The sequence below is a fragment of the Ipomoea triloba genome, chromosome 4, assembly GCF_003576645.1.
Source record: "Ipomoea triloba cultivar NCNSP0323 chromosome 4, ASM357664v1".
In the NCBI taxonomy this organism is placed as follows: domain Eukaryota; kingdom Viridiplantae; phylum Streptophyta; class Magnoliopsida; order Solanales; family Convolvulaceae; genus Ipomoea; species Ipomoea triloba.
Genome location: NC_044919.1, coordinates 28,271,528 through 28,287,969, shown reverse-complemented (window position 1 = coordinate 28,287,969; position 16,442 = coordinate 28,271,528).

Genomic DNA, 16,442 nt, shown 5'->3' with positions numbered 1-16,442 from the left:
TGTTATTTGCCATTCGGTTATTGTTGGTAACATAGATGACAACGTCATGCAATGAGATTATGATATAGGAGCTATGGACTTTCCTTTATGTGTTCTGCTTGGGGTTTATTTGGTTTAACCATTATTGTTGAATGAGTTATTGTGGATAAAGAAATCCCTAGTTTAAGAAAAAAAATTAAATAAATTAACAAAAATTTGAAAATTTAAAATATTATGTATTCTAAAGATATTTAAAGGTAGTTTCTCGCTTCAATTTGCTGGGTAATGGGTTATTTGAGTACTTTCATTGTCAACAAATCCCCCAAGTAGTTAATATGATTGGTTTCAAACTATTCTTTTTTATTTTTTCATGGTATTAAAGAAATACATATGTATCATTTTTTTGTGTAACTACTAATATATTTAATTGAATAAGAGTAGAATAGAGTGATTCCGCTTCAATTTGTTGGGTTATTTGAGTACTCTCTTTGTCAACCAATCCCCAAGTAGTTAATATAAATAGCTTCAAATTATTTTTTAAAAAAATTCCATAGTATTAATAAAATACTTGGTAAATAAATATATAACATTATTTTGTACTATAACTTTGATATTTAATTACAACATATTGTAAAAATAAGATAATGAACAATGTAATGAATATCAATTGATAAATTTGAATGTAAAGAATCTTTGCATGAGAGAAAATAAAGACAATATAACTAATGAAATTTCTCTTATTTAATTTAATTTAATATTGATAATGAATAATTTTTTCAAATAAAGGTATTGTAGACACATAATTCTAAATTAAAGAAATACATATGTATCATTTTTTGTTGTAGCTACTAATTTATTTAATTTAATAAGAGTAAAATAAAGTGAAAAACTTAATTATGTCAAATTTGATTGAGATGAGGTTCGAACCTAAGACCTTTCTTATAGAAATTAATGGGTAAGTTAAAAGTTAACGGAATATTAACAGAGAAGAGAATATTTAACGGAAAACTTAACGGAAAATCATAAAAGTAAGGTTAAATTAGGTAATCTCTATGAATAATATTAATCTGAATTATCTTAGCCATCTATTTGATTGAATAATTCATCTGAACCATCCATTTGATTACCGCCATTTTTTCTACCCATTTTAGGCCTAACTCTCTTTGACTCTTATTAGTATAGTAGATGTTAAAATTGGCCACTGAACGTAACATAAAAATGCAATTAGACAACTGAACGAAAATAAAGTGCAATTAGACCACTGAACACTCCAAATACATGCAATTTCACCAGATAGCAGGTTACCTTTCATTTTCATCAAGTTACCTGCTTATGTGGATAGTGAATTGACATTTTAAAATAATTCTTTAATAATAATAATAATGTTAAAAATAAAAAATAAAATCCATGCTTCCTTGTTTAAAACAAAATTAATTAAAAAATTAAAAATACAACTTCTGCTTGTTTGTTTGTTTTTTTAATTAAATTTTTAAATTTGTTATTTATTTTATTTCTATTTTTAAAGTTTAGTATTTTTAAATTTTTGTATATTTTTTATTTCTATTTTTTAATTAAATACTAAACTTTAAAAATAGAAATAAAATAAATAAAAAATTTAAAAATTTAATTAAAAAACAAACAAACAAACAAGCAGGCATTGTATTTTTAATTTTTTAATTATTTTTTTTAAAGGAAGCATGTATTTTATTTTTTGTTTTTAACATTATTATTATTATTAAAAAACTATTTTAAAATGTCAATTCAGTATCCACATAAGCATGTAACCTAATGAAATGAAAGGTAACCTGCTATCTGGTGAAATTGTACATATTTGGAGTGTTCAGTGGCCTAATTGCACTTTATTTTCATTCAGTGGCCTAATTGTATTTTTAGGTTACGTTCAGTGGCCAATTTGAACCTTATTCCAACTCTTATTTATATTTTAAAATATTACCTTTTTATTTGATTTATTAGATAATGTTACATTTTAAATTCTTAAATTGAGAAAAATTTTGTCTCATATATAGTATATATCAACTTGTAATAAAATGTACATTTTAATTAAAGTAATATAATATTGATTTGGAATAATAAATTAAAAATTGTACTACAACAAATAAGCTTTGGTTTAAACAAAGAGAAAATATTGTATTCTTATACTCTCTCCGTCTTATTTTATGTGTCTTGTTCGGTTAACAAGGCTTGACTGAATGTATTTTTAATTCAATTTTTCATAATATTAAGTTTAGTATTAATATACAAACTTTATATATTTAGAAACTACATTAAAAGTACTATTGAATACAAAAAAAAATTAAATTTAAAAATAAGTAAAAAATTATAAAGAAAATAAACAAATAAAAAATAGTTGGTTTGACCAATGAATAGTAAGTATGACAGATAAAATGGGACAGAGAGAGTTATAATTATAGCTTGATTTTTTTTTTTTCATGATTAAGAGTCATAAAATAATAGCTTTCACTTTTCTTTTAATAGTTGAAGGAGACAAGTCAAATTAAATAAATATTGTTATATTTTAATTCTTACAACAATGAATAAAATAGTTAGAAAAAGAATAGAAAAATAAAATAACATGAGTTCCCTATTTTGTACACTATGTTACTTATTATATAGGATACTAATATACAAACAAAAGAGTAAATTGTTATTCTGGTCATAGGACTACAGGTCTTGTTAACTGTAACTCATGACTTTCAAAACTATTGATTAGTATATTAACTATTCAATTTTTGTCACTTCGACTAAATTGATGGTCAAGTCTCACCGAAAAATATTAATAGGTAAAATAATGAGGTATTTTAGTCATTTTACTTATGTTTTCTTTCTTTTTCACGAATCCACCGCATTTACCAACTTTCTCCGTTCTGGAAGCTGCCGTTATCATCCTTAATTTCCCCCTGTTCGAAAAATCTGATGTACTTCTTGCCGGAAATAATGGGATGGAGCTTATAGATAAATTCAAAGTAGTTTTAGGCCATCTTTGGTCCATAGCATTTAAAAAACAAGAAACAGGGTGTATCGATGAAGAACTATGTCGTAGCTTGAAAGGAAATGAAATAAATAAGAAGAGATCTAGAAGAATACCTTAGATGGTCGTAGAAGGCGGACTGAGAATAAGCGGGGGAGAGGGAGGAGTCACGATGAGCGGCGGAGGATCTGATCGCCTACGCTGGCAACGAAGGCACGAAGCCGACGTCACGGAAGGGTAGTCTACATCTTCGGAGGAATGCCGGCAAATCTTTTCCTTTACATTGGTTGGAAGGAGGAAATTAAGGGGGAAAAGAATTGTAATTCGATAGAATTGCAATTCACTGAATAACGTAAGAATTGAAATTACAGTGTTTGGTATGCAGAAATAATAATAATTCCTTCTAAAATAATAATAAGTATAATAATAATAATAATTTTTTAAAAAAGAATAATAATAATAATAATTTTTTAAAAAAGAATAATAATAATAATAATTTTTAAAATTTTTTTTAAAAGACAAAGGGTATGGAGGAAGGGCAAAATTGTTTTTACACCAATACAATTGCCCCTCCTCTCCACCGAATTGCAATTCATGGGGGGTACCCCATGAATTGCAATTCATCATTTGGAGGGAATTGCAATTCCCTCCAACCAAACAGTGTAATTTGGGAATTCACTGAATTGCAATTCAATGAATTGCATTTCCTCCCAAACTACACCCAACCAAACAGGCCATTAATGTGGATGGCTGTAAAGGTTCTTAATGGCAGTAGTATGTACTAATGTACGGAAGAAACTAAGGGTGTGTTTGATAACCTGTAAAATGACTTCCGGAAAATGTTTTCTAAGTTTTATGTGTTTGGCAACGTTCGGAAAATGTGGTCAATGGAAAATGTTTTCTGTTGACCAAGAAAAATCAGTTCATTTTTTCAGAAAATGACTTACGGAAATTTTTTCCGTAAGTCATTTTACGGAATCGCCATAATAGCTGTTTTGCATGTTTTCGACCAAAACCAAGTCATATCACCCATGACCATGGACCAAGGAGGTGGGAAAACCGCCGGAAACCTTTGCTACATTATTTATTTATTTATTTTTATTTTTATCATTTTTTATTTTTTTTATAAATTCTTTTTTTTATTAAATACCATTATTTTAATAATTATTATAATTTTTTATATTTTAAATAAAAAAATTACAATGTTTAATTATACAATTATATTCATTTTCCAGAAAATGAACCAAACACACAAAGACAGTTTTCCATAATACACCCGAACACTAGAAATGAAATTGTTTTCCGGAAAATGACTCATTTTCCGGAAGTCATTTTCCTGGTTTCCAAACGGACCCTAAAGGAAAATGTGTAATTCATTCAACAACCATATTGCAGCAGTTAGGACGGTTTAAGTAGTTTAACAGTGTAACACCCCCGATTTTATAATATTCGAGCCTAGACTAATAAGGATTCTAAAACATGGATAAGAGAATTAAACGAAAGATTTCAAACATCATAGTCTAATACTTAGCATATCATAGTCTCACTAGTACAAAAAAGTTCATAGGCTACACCTGTAAAAATGTTTTCGCTACACCTCTAATGGTGTAGCCTATGCTACTGACGCTGAAAGGTAAAGCTTTCCGCGACGGGTGCCGCGGAAAGCATTTAATTTCTTTTTTTTTTAAATAAATACTTTCCGCGGCACCTGTAGCGGAGCAGGTGCCGCGGAAAGTAATAAAATAATAATAAATAAATACTTTCCGCGGCACTTTCTCCGCTACAGGTGTCGCGGAAAGCTTTTTTTTTTTTTAAAAAAAAAATTTTACGCGGCACATGCACGAGCAGGTGCGTGCAGGTGCCACGTAAACCTTTTTTTTTTTTAAAAAATTAATTTAAATTACAAATAATCCAATTTTTTGTATTTAAAACTTGCTCAGAATTTTCCAAATCATCCAACTCAACATCAAAATTTATAAACATATATCTATTATCTATTCACAATTATATTTTCAAACTAACACATACATGACTAATTTCAAATTAATAACCAACACAAATAACAATTTTCAAACAAACACAAATTTTTAATTTTAAACCATACATCACCATCCACCAACACATGCAAACATCACCACAATTCACAATATCTTTCACAATTAATAATAAAAAACAACATGCAACACAATATAACAATAGAGATAATCATGTTTATAAAACGAAATAAAATCTAAACGCACTCTTCTAGAAAATATTTTGCCCACAACTCTCGAACTTCTTCTATTTCATTCATAGAGTATGTGGTATCTTCCAATGCCTACAAAACAAATTAATTAGGGTTATTAGTCAACATATTAATTTATAAATTATAGTTTAACTATACATATATACATATATATATACATATATATATATATATATATATATATATATATATATATATTTCTTACCGTATCTAAACGATCAAGCATTGAACACTTGGTAACGATATCATACATGAATCGCATTGTGCAGTATCCACATTCAAAACCTCCGGGTTGTTGTGGACACTACAAAATATAAATATATATTAGTTCATGTTAATAGCATATTAAAACCATAAGAAAACACTAAGGTTAGTATCATATATATATATATATATATATACTAAAACTTTAATTTTAACTTTATACCTTGCATTCATTCCAAGTCATACTTCTAAGACCCCGTCAATTTGTTGGAACAGATCGAAATGCCCTATATTAATAATATAATAAAAACACAAAAACTATAAGGAACTTAGCGAAAAAATGCTCTCAAGTCAGACGGAAAACCAAGTGACCGCCGGAGCCTCGGCCGAGGAAATTGATCTCCTCCGACGGAGTAAGAAGAAGACGAAAAGAGGTGCTCATGAGAGGGACGATGAACCAATGCAAATGGAAGAGGAGGGCCAAACGAGTTTGACGCTGGAGCCAGGCAAGCATACTGAGGAGCAGTTCGGCTCACAGGCTCAACCAGCTAGACGTCCGGCGATTTCTTTCAGGAGAGCACTAACTGGGTTAAAAGACAGCGATAACATCACTGATGATGTCTCGGATGATGATGTTGAGGAGCAAGACAATGACGATCCGGATTGCCCGGTGATTACGCTCACTAAAGAAGAAAAAAGAAGGATGAGGAAACGATGGGAAAACACCCTCATCATCAAAGTCCTAGGGAAGACAATGGGTTACAACTATCTGCTACGAAAGTTGAGGACAATCTAGAACCCCAAGTCCGGAATGGACCTCATTGCTATTCAGAATGGCTACTTCCTGGTTCGATTCGCGTCGGTAACAGATTATGAACACGCGAAGCTAGGAGGTCCATGGACGGTTTTGGATCACTGCTTGGCTGTCAAAGAATGGGAACCGGACTTTGATCCCATGAGGGACTCGACGCAACGACTGCTCGTATGGGTGAGGTTCCCATGCCTACCAATTGAATACTATGACTATGATTTTCTGATGAGGGTTGGTGACAAAATCGGGATTGCAAAAAAGGTCGACCAAGCGACAAGCATGGCGTCTAGAGGTCTCTTTGCGAGGGTGTGTGTCGAAGTGGATATTACGAAACCGCTACTCGCGAAATTTACTCTTAAGAACAAACTGCGAACGATAGAATACGAAGGCCTCCACCTGGTGTGCTTCAAATGTGGTATGGTGGGTCACCGTAGAGATTCATGCAAAATAGCAGATGCACAAACTGAGGACAAATCGCCGGCTGAGGACGGCGGAGCTTCGTCGACTGCCGACGATGTCACGGCGGAGGTGAGAACTGGACCAACATGGAAGGATGGAACAAAAGGAGCGGAAAATCAGGGAGCCAATAGACCGTTAGGAGATAAATATGGTACCTGGATGATTGCCCAAAGAAAGAACAGAAACTACCAAAACACAGGGGATCAAAGGCGCAACACCGGGAGACAAACGGGAGGAAGATTTGATTACTCAAAAGGAAAGGATAATGGCAGTCAAGGAAATAACACCTACCACTTTAACAAGGAAGGTTTCAAAGTTTGGAATAACACGAGGTTTGGGGCGTTGGAAAATTATGAGGAAGAATATGATGAGGAGGCCCAAGAAGAACATTTCCTAACAGACAGACCAGAAGGCCCAACTGGTGCTTTACTTGCTGGGAAAGGGAAGAGACCCCAAGTCCAAATCTCTGAAGCCCAACTCCAGAATGATAACATGAGACGAAACAGAGAGAATAATATGAACAAACAAACTATGTACAGAGAAAAACAAAAGGAAAAGAGCGCAGAGAAGAGCAGAAAGCATGCGAACCAAGCGGCGGAGACAGAGAATCACACAGTGGTCCGGGGTTTCGACAATGGAAACAGGGTGGAAAGGACGGTGATTAATGAGGAAGGGAGCACAACTGAAATCTTCCAGTTTCAGGCGGAGGCGAGTGAACACCACCAAGACCCACCGAATGCCGACAAGGCCCTAGACACGGGAGATGATGGTGATCCCATGGCGGATGTGGTTTTTGAGACGGAACGTAACTCGGCGGAATCTGAGCCTGTTGAGCAGTGAGCTCACTTTGTTGTGTTGGTTTTGGTTTCTTCCCCTTTGTTTGTTTTTAATGAAGTTATAGCTGGAATTGCCAGGGAGCCGCGTCGAGTGCTTTCAGACGTGCGCTTCTTCTTTTGGTCAAGAAGATGAAACCTGACTTGATGGGTTTACTGGAGCCTAGAATTTCCGGAGTGGCAGCTGATAAGGCGTGTAAAAGTTTTGGCTATGAGAATTGGGTTAGAGTTGAGGCGTTAGGCTTCAGCGGGGGCATATGGCTCTTCTGGAGGAACAACATCAAAGTTGATATTATCACCACAAATCCGCAATTTGTTCTCACGAGAGTTTGGGAAGGAGCGAACAGAGTGGGGTTGGTTTCTTTTGTTTATGGGAGTCCAACCCACCAATTCAGAAACAAATTGTGGGAGAATCTGTCTATTGACAAGTTCAATCTCAATGAGGAATGGATCACGGTTGGAGATTACAATGCCGTTACCTGCCTTGAAGACGTTAGCAATAAGGATAACTTCAACAACCACAGATGTGCAGGTATGCGTAATTGGATTTTTAAAGAAGGTTTGATTGACTTGGGTTTTGTTGGTGCCAGGTACACATGGACGAGAGGAAGAGACGAAGCGACCTTCATCGGAGCTCGCTTGGATCGGGCTCTTTGCAACACAGATTGGTTAACTAAGTACCCGGACACTAAGGTGTCTCATTTGCCAAGGGTGGGGTTCGGACCACTCACCTATCCTCGTTGAAACGGACAAAGAAACAGAAAACAAAAAGGAGTACAGCTTTCAATTCCAAGCCGCATGGAGCAGGCATCCGACCTTCCCGAAAATGGTGGAAAAAGGCTGGGACACCACAAAACCAATCATGGAAAACATCTCTAGCATGCAAAACTATTGCTCGACGTGGAGCAAGGAGGAGTTTGGTAGTATTGAGAAGAAAAAACAAAAGCTTCTAGCAAGGATTGGAGGGATCCAAAGAATGATGAATGCCCAGCTGCACAACGGACTCATCAAGCTAGAAGCTAAGCTTAGGTCTGAGCTTGAGGAAGTGTTGCATCAGGAAGAACTCAAGTGGTTCCAAAAATCAAAAGAAGAGTGGATAAAGTCAGGAGACCGTAACACTAAGTACTACCATGCAGCGACAATGGTACGACGAGCACGAGGGAAAATCACAAGCTTGAGGAATAGCAATGATGAATGGATCCAAGACCAGAAGACGATTAAGGAACTAGTCCAGGATTACTACAAGAATCTTTACAAAAAGGAAGAAGTAACAGCTGATACTGGCGATATCAACGGCATGTTCCCAAACATAGATGAGGAAAAGTGGAGTCTTTTCAATAGAAGGATCAGCAAGGAAGAGGTGAAAGACGCTTTAATGGCAATGGCACCTCTCAAAGCTCCTGGTCCGGATGGATTACACGCCATGTTCTATCAAAAGTATTGGAGTGTAGTTGGAGATAGCATGCATAATTTCGTAGCCGAGTTTGTCGACACAGGCAAACTTCCGGAAGGGATTAATGAAACCAACCTTGTGCTAATCCCTAAGGTAGACAATCCGGAAAGAGTCACTCAATTGAGACCCATCAGTTTGTGCAACGTAGCATACAAGCTAGTGACTAAGGTCATGACAAATAGACTAAAGGATGTGATGCCTGACTTGGTTTGCCCCAATCAAAGTAGCTTTGTGGCAAAAAGGCAAATTACGGACAATATTGTTATCTACCAAGAGCTTCTGCACTCTATCAAAGCTGATAAAGGCAGGAAAGGCCACATGGTTCTCAAAATCGACTTGGAGAAGGCCTATGATAGGGTGGACTGGAGCTTTATTCGCTCGACTCTTAAAGAAGCTGGTCTCACCACAAACTGGATTAGGAATATCATGCACTGTGTGGAATCAGCTGGAATGACAATTCTTTGGGAAGGGAATAAGCTTGAAAGGTTTAAGCCGGAGCGTGGAGTACGACAAGGGGACTCAATATCACCCTACCTCTTCGTTCTCTGCATTGAGAGGCTTGGACATATCATTAACAAGGCAGTTAATCAAGGCCGTTGGAAAGGAGTTAAGGCATCAAAAGATGGACCGACTATTTCCCATCTGTTTTTCGCAGATGACATGGTTCTTTTCGCAGAAGCAGAAGAGGAACAAATTAGTACTATCATGGAATGCCTGGACACGTTCTGTAAGTACTCAGGACAGAAGGTTAATAAAGCGAAATCTAATATTTTCTTCTCTAATAATGTTTGCGGGCAGAAAGCAGAAGCCATAGCTGAGAGGGCAGGTATACCCATGACGGAGGATCTGGGAAGATACCTGGGAGTCCCTCGCTCCATGGAAGAATCACCAAAGATCACTGTAAAAGCATTATGGACAGAGTTCAAGCCAGGCTGGAGGGATGGAAAGCGCGATTCCTCAGCCTAGCAGGCAGACAGGTGTTAGTGCAATCGGTCTTAAACGCCATCCCCGCATACTGCATGCAAACCATGCTTATTCCTAAAGGGGTATGTGACATGATCGACAAAAGCACGATAAACTTTCTGTGGGGAGGGGATGGCATGGGGAGGAAAACGAGCTTGGTCAACTGGAACACGGTTACCCGAAATAAAAACAATGGAGGCTTGGGCATAAAATCTATGAGAAGCATGAACATGGCGCTGCTCGCTAAGCTAGGATGGAGAGTCCTTAATGAGAAGAACAGCACATGGGCCAAAGTCATTGCATGCAAATATATGAAATCGGATGCTCAACTGGTGAATATTAAGAGAAAGCGCATTGACTCAAATGTTTGGAAAGGAATATGCGCAGCTGCTCCAATTATTGAAAGGGGTGCGATAAAGGTGGTTAAAAATGGTCGTAACACCTCCTTTTGGCATGATAGATGGATAGGCAATGAACCCCTGCGCAATCATATGATTGGCCCCCTCACAAGGAACGCAGGGGACATCAAAGTCGCGGACTGTTGGAATGGAAGGGGTGCATGGGATTGGAACTCTATTGATGTTGCTCTGCATCCAAATAAACGCATGGAATTAGCAGCGAAGGCGATATTGAACGAAGAAGGGAAACACGATAAACTGGGTTGGGACCGAACGGAGGATAGCCGGTTTTCCACTAGCTCTGCATATGATCTGATTAGACAAGAAACGACGAGAGATGAAACAAATGGATGGCAAAATATCTGGAAACTCAGAGTGCCTAGCCGCATTCGGACTTTTATATGGCTCGTGAAACATGGAAGAATTATGTGTAATGTGGAACGTAAAAAGCGAGGATTCACACTGAACGAAGGCTGCGCCATCTGTGGGGCGGAGAAGGAAGACGTTGAGCATACAATTAGGAAATGCCCGGAAGCCGAGGCGGTGTGGAAACATATCAACATTGGAGAATACTCAGGTACATCAGTTACTCTAGATTTTGCTACGTGGCTAACTAGAAATGTAACAGGTATGGAAGCGGACCAGAGGAGCAAACGGAAAAGAGCAAGGATTGCAATTACAATCTGGCGGATCTGGAAGCGGAGGAATGATTTTATTTTCAACGGGACGAAAAGAGAACTCAAAGACAAGTTAGACGGGCTACACAGATATTTCAAGGATGTGGAAGGGGCACTTGAACGAAACGCTGGACCAGAAAGGAGTCACGGAAGAGAAGAGCGCCGAGCCCAACCATGGGCACCTCCACAGGCGGGCTGGATCAAAGTCAACACCGATGGATGTGTGGATACACACAAGCAAGCTGCCAGAGGAGGAGTTTTCCGAAATTCAGAAGCGGCCTTTATTGGTGCCTTTGCAGGGAAGATTGGAATCTGCACACCGTTGGAGGCCGAACTGTGGGGAATCCATTCCGGAATGAAAGAGGCGTGGGAAAGGGGCTTTCGGAAAGTGGAAATGGATACTGATTGCGCTAAGGCAGTCACCCTCGTCAACGGGAATGAGGAATATGATGGACCGGCTAGGAATACTGTGGACTTATGCAGAGAATTAATGACACGGAACTGGGAATTCAAGCTCAGACACAGCCCAAGAGAGCATAATAGGGTGGCAGACACACTGGCCAAGAGGAGCCTCAACCAGAATGAGGACTATTGTTGGATGGAGGAACCGATCCGGGAGATAATGCCGCTACTGCGCCAAGACGAGCTGGGTCTTTTTGGGAACTCTACCACAGTGAGGATCAGCTAATGATCAAGGATGTACTCCTCCTCCTTTTTAAAAAAAAAATAATATAATAAACAATTATATCAATTTATAAATAACATAATAACATTTGATATACATATATTAATAATAAAGTTTTTACTTACATATTCATACTACGTTTGACTTCAAGAGTGCACCCACATTTCAAAGGATCAAATACATACACCATTGTTAAGTTGATGCAAATCACGATCAACAACCAATGATTTCTACCTTTAGAAATATATTATAAAACACTTCAAATAAAGTTATTAAGTTATAGAAAATAGTATAATAAAAGACTTACTCTTGATGATACGGTGCCAATATGAATTGTTGATCCTTATGTGTGTCCATAACATGAATCAAATATGATGTAACGGTTTCAGGATTGTTGTTGACCATATCCGCTGAAATTTGTGTTGGACATGCAAACCAAATCGATGCTACTCCATACTGCTTACACAGACTATTAAAAAACCTGAAAATAACAAATCAACCAATTTCAATAAGCATAAATAACAAATGTAAATAAAACAAATGAATAATTTAAAATTTACATCATAAACACTTGTATAACTGAGACATCTAACCAATTCATTGTTAGCAAATCCTTGATATCCTCTAACATCACAAAAACACCATTGACATTACCATGGGGGTTCATTCCATCAGTACACAATCCAAATCTAAGATTCCTATTTTCAGTACTGAATTCAGGCCACCTCCTATCAATATTCCTCCATTGTGGTGAATCGGCTGGATGTCTTAGTTTTCCATCATCTTTTCTCCCAATAGCATGCCATTGCAAATTTTTTGCTTCTTTTGGATTAGAAAACATGCGTTTAAATCTTGGTATTACGGGTAAATACCATAATACTTTCGCTGGTGGACCTTTCTTACCCTCACACACATCATCAACATTTTTCCTTTTATAACGTGATGTCCCACACTTTGGACACACATGCAAGTCATTGCATTCTTTCCAATACAGTATACAATCATTTGGGCATGCATGTATCCTCTCAATGTCCATACCCAACGGACACAACAACTTCGTTCTTTGCTTCGTAGGTTGAATGTGGAAGTTCATTATCACTAGGAAACATGTCTTTTAGTAGTTCTAATAATCCTGATACACTCTCATTTGTACCTATTTTACTTGTGTTTTTATGTAGGTTTTATAGTTAATTGTGTGATAAAATGTTGTGTCCAATGCTTATTTCCTTGTTTTCATATTTTAAATGGTATAATGCTTGGTTTAGATGTTTTTGATGTGTTTAGAAGTGCATTAGAACTATTTGGGAGCAAAAGCCAATTCAAAGGAGCCAAAGAGTTGTAATTCCCGCTACCATGGCGACATCTTGGTAATCGGACCATATCTCTTCCTATGAATATCCAAATGAGATGATTCTTGAGCCATTGGAAAGAAGACTTCAAGGGCTACAACTCTTATGAAGACATCAAAGTGTAGATCAAAAGGAAAACTGGTCAAAAGATCAAAGAGTTGTAATTCCTGCTAAATATGGCGACACCTCGGTAATTGGACCATATCTCAGTCTAGGAGTATCCAAATGAGGTGATTCTTGAACCATTGGAAAGAAGACTTCAAGGGCTACAATTGTTATGAAGACATTAAAGTGTGATTCAAAAGGGAAAAGGGTCAAAATCAGGCTGCAAGTTGGAGCTTCGTCACAGGCGGATTCTCGCCGCGGCGAGCTTCATTCTCGCCGTGGCGAGAATCCCAAATTTTGGGCAGTGACGCTCTCGCTGCGGCGAGAATTAGGCTTGCCGCGGCGAGAGTTGCAGATCTGCGATTTTGCAGTTCTTTGAATTGCCATTTTTGCCCCCCATTCTCCACCCACTATAAAAGCATCACTTCCTATCAACCCTAACAAGCTTGGCTGCGGATTTGGACCAAAAGGGAGAGCAAGGAAGAAGATTCAAAGCCACAACAAGAGAGGAGAAGAGCTTGGAAGACATATTCGGGAGAATTTCTTCATCTCTTCTCTATTTTAAGCTTTAGTAAATCTTCCCTTGAATTGTTTGTTGTTGAATCTATTTTAGCCATGATAGGCTAAGCTTTCCTTTGGGATTTTTGGATTGATAAGTGTTTATGAACCTATGTGCCTAGTTCTTTAATTGCTTGAATGAAATATCTATTTGGGTTTATTACTTGTGTTGTAATTGTGGCTTAATTTCTTGATGCTTGTAGTTAAGGATCCTAATTACTTGTTTCATTGCTAAATTTGTCTATGAATTAGAGCACCCACAATTGCACTTGATTCTTGTACCTCGAGAGAGGACATGTTGATTAAGGGATTTATTGTGAATAGCTCACGAGAGTGAGTATTCCAATTGTGAATAGCCCACGAGAGTGGGTATTCCATTTATTGCTTGTTCTTGCTTATACGTTGTGAATAGCTCACGAGAGTGAGTATTCCAATTACCTTATTTTGGGTTTGAATTACGAGAGTAATCTTTCCCTTTTAGATTGCAATCATCCACACTTGTTGAACTCGAATGGTTATTTCACTTTAGATTGGCACTAGGTGATTAACACTTTGACAACCAAAAATCCCGCTCTTAAGCTCTTGTATATAAAAGTCCGTTTGCCTTGCTTCATTTATTTTGTTTTCATAATTTTAGATAAATACCCATTGTTAGCGTTGGAATAGCTTCTCGTGAATTAATTAGTAACTAGTGCTTGATACCCCGCTTCCCTGTGGATCGATAACCCCGGAATACTCCGGGTATTTGCTTGTACCTAAAAAGGCTACGACCAAATTGGCGCCGTTGCCGGGGATGCGGTGTTTTGTATTGACATTAGTGAAAATTTTTTTCTATGAGTCTATTCCATTATTCTTTTATTTGTTTTTATTTTTGTTTTTGTTAACAATTTTGTTTTATGGATGGATATGAATTTCAAGGAGCTTTGCCACCATTTTACTCTTCTTCCCATGATTATGAGATGAGTTGGAATAGGTACCAAGGCTATGGAGGAATGGAACAACAACAACATTTCTCAAATTATGCCAACTCAAGCCAAGACCATTTCTATGAAGGCTCCTCTCAAGCATTCACATCACAACAACAATGGTGTTCTTTTTGTGGAGGGGATCACTTTGAAGAATATTGCTATACATTCTACCCCTCCAATCATGTCCCTCAACAACATACTCAAGGACTTTGTGCCAACATGAGTCAAGCCACTTATCAAGGAGATACACCATCAAGTTCACAAGCCTTGTGGTGTACATATTGTGGAGGACCTCATGAGGCGGAAAATTGCTTCACATTTGATCCTAATTACCAATATGGTGGGCGATCTCAAGTGCTTCCATACCAAGAGTTTCAACAAGAATGCCAACCACTTGACCCAACATTTGAGGTGGAATCCACAAAGAGTAACAAGCTTTTGCACTTGATGTCGCAACTAAAAAAGCTACAAGCTCAAGTGGATCAACATATTGCTAATTGGGAAATTCAAAAGAAGTTTGAGGAGCTTGAAGATGAGGATGAAGAAATAGTTGATCAAGAAAGTACTCCACAACCCTTATGTTGTATATTATGTGGAGGACCTCATGAGGGTGCAAATTGTTTCATCTTTGATCCCAAGTACCGATATGATGGGCGAACTCTAGATCCTCTAGTGTCTCCGTACCAACAATTGTGCTTGCCAAAGGAAGGTCATGAGGTTGATGAAAATAAAAGGGAGTGTGAGGACCTTGGAGAGGAAGATGAAGAAATATGTGATGAATGCATTGAGATGGAAATCTTGGGAAAAGAAGGAGAGATGAAGATGCAAGAAAATGGTGACAATGAGCTACTTGAAAATGGCTCAATGGAAAAAGTGTTCAAAGAAGATGAAACATGTGGCACAAACAAAGAACACTCTTCGTTGGATGACACCCTCTTTGATGAAAATTTTAGAACAATTTGGGAGCCGGGAGGTGTCAATGTTCTTGAAAGTGTAGGCCCCCATTGGCCAATATTCATATCCAAAGACTCTCATCTCTTATTGGTGCATGAGAGGGATCCAAGACTCTCGTTACTTGTTCGAGAGAAAGAAGAGGAAAAAGAGATGAGGGTTGAAGAAGAAAGCATATTCTTGGAAGTAAATTGTTTCAAATTTTTTGAGGAGAATATGCTACTTTTGAGCTTAAAGGAGTTCCTTAATGCCCGGCATTTAAGGACATATTTTGAGGAAAAAGTTGATGGAGAAAATGGACTCATCTTTGTCCAAACATGCATGGATTGTTCCTTGAGAGGTTGAGTCGAGCTAGCGACATTAAACTTAGCGCTTCATGGGAGGCACCCCATGTTATCTTACATTTTCATGCATTTTCTTTTATTGCATTTTTTTTCTTTATGTTTTTGTTTCCCTTTAATTTATTTTGCTTAATAATTTTCTCTCCTTATTTTGTCATGTCATGCTTACGTTGTTGTTTAGATGTGTATATCCCTTGGCTCATAGGATCGATGAGGAGTAGATCTTGATTTGAGGAGGCTTCTTGATGTGCACAAGATACTCACTAAGGGAGTCTCATTATCTTTCTCTTGCTCCTTGTGTTTTATTGCATTATCTTGTTCAAATCGATCCAACCTCACCCTACCCCCTCTTGTGCTTAATGTTTTATCTATTGTGCTTTATTTTCTTTTTACATCGAGGACGATGTAAATTTTTAAGTGTGGGGGAGAAGACAAGTATTGAGGTAAAGTTTTGCTTGGATGACTCATATGCTT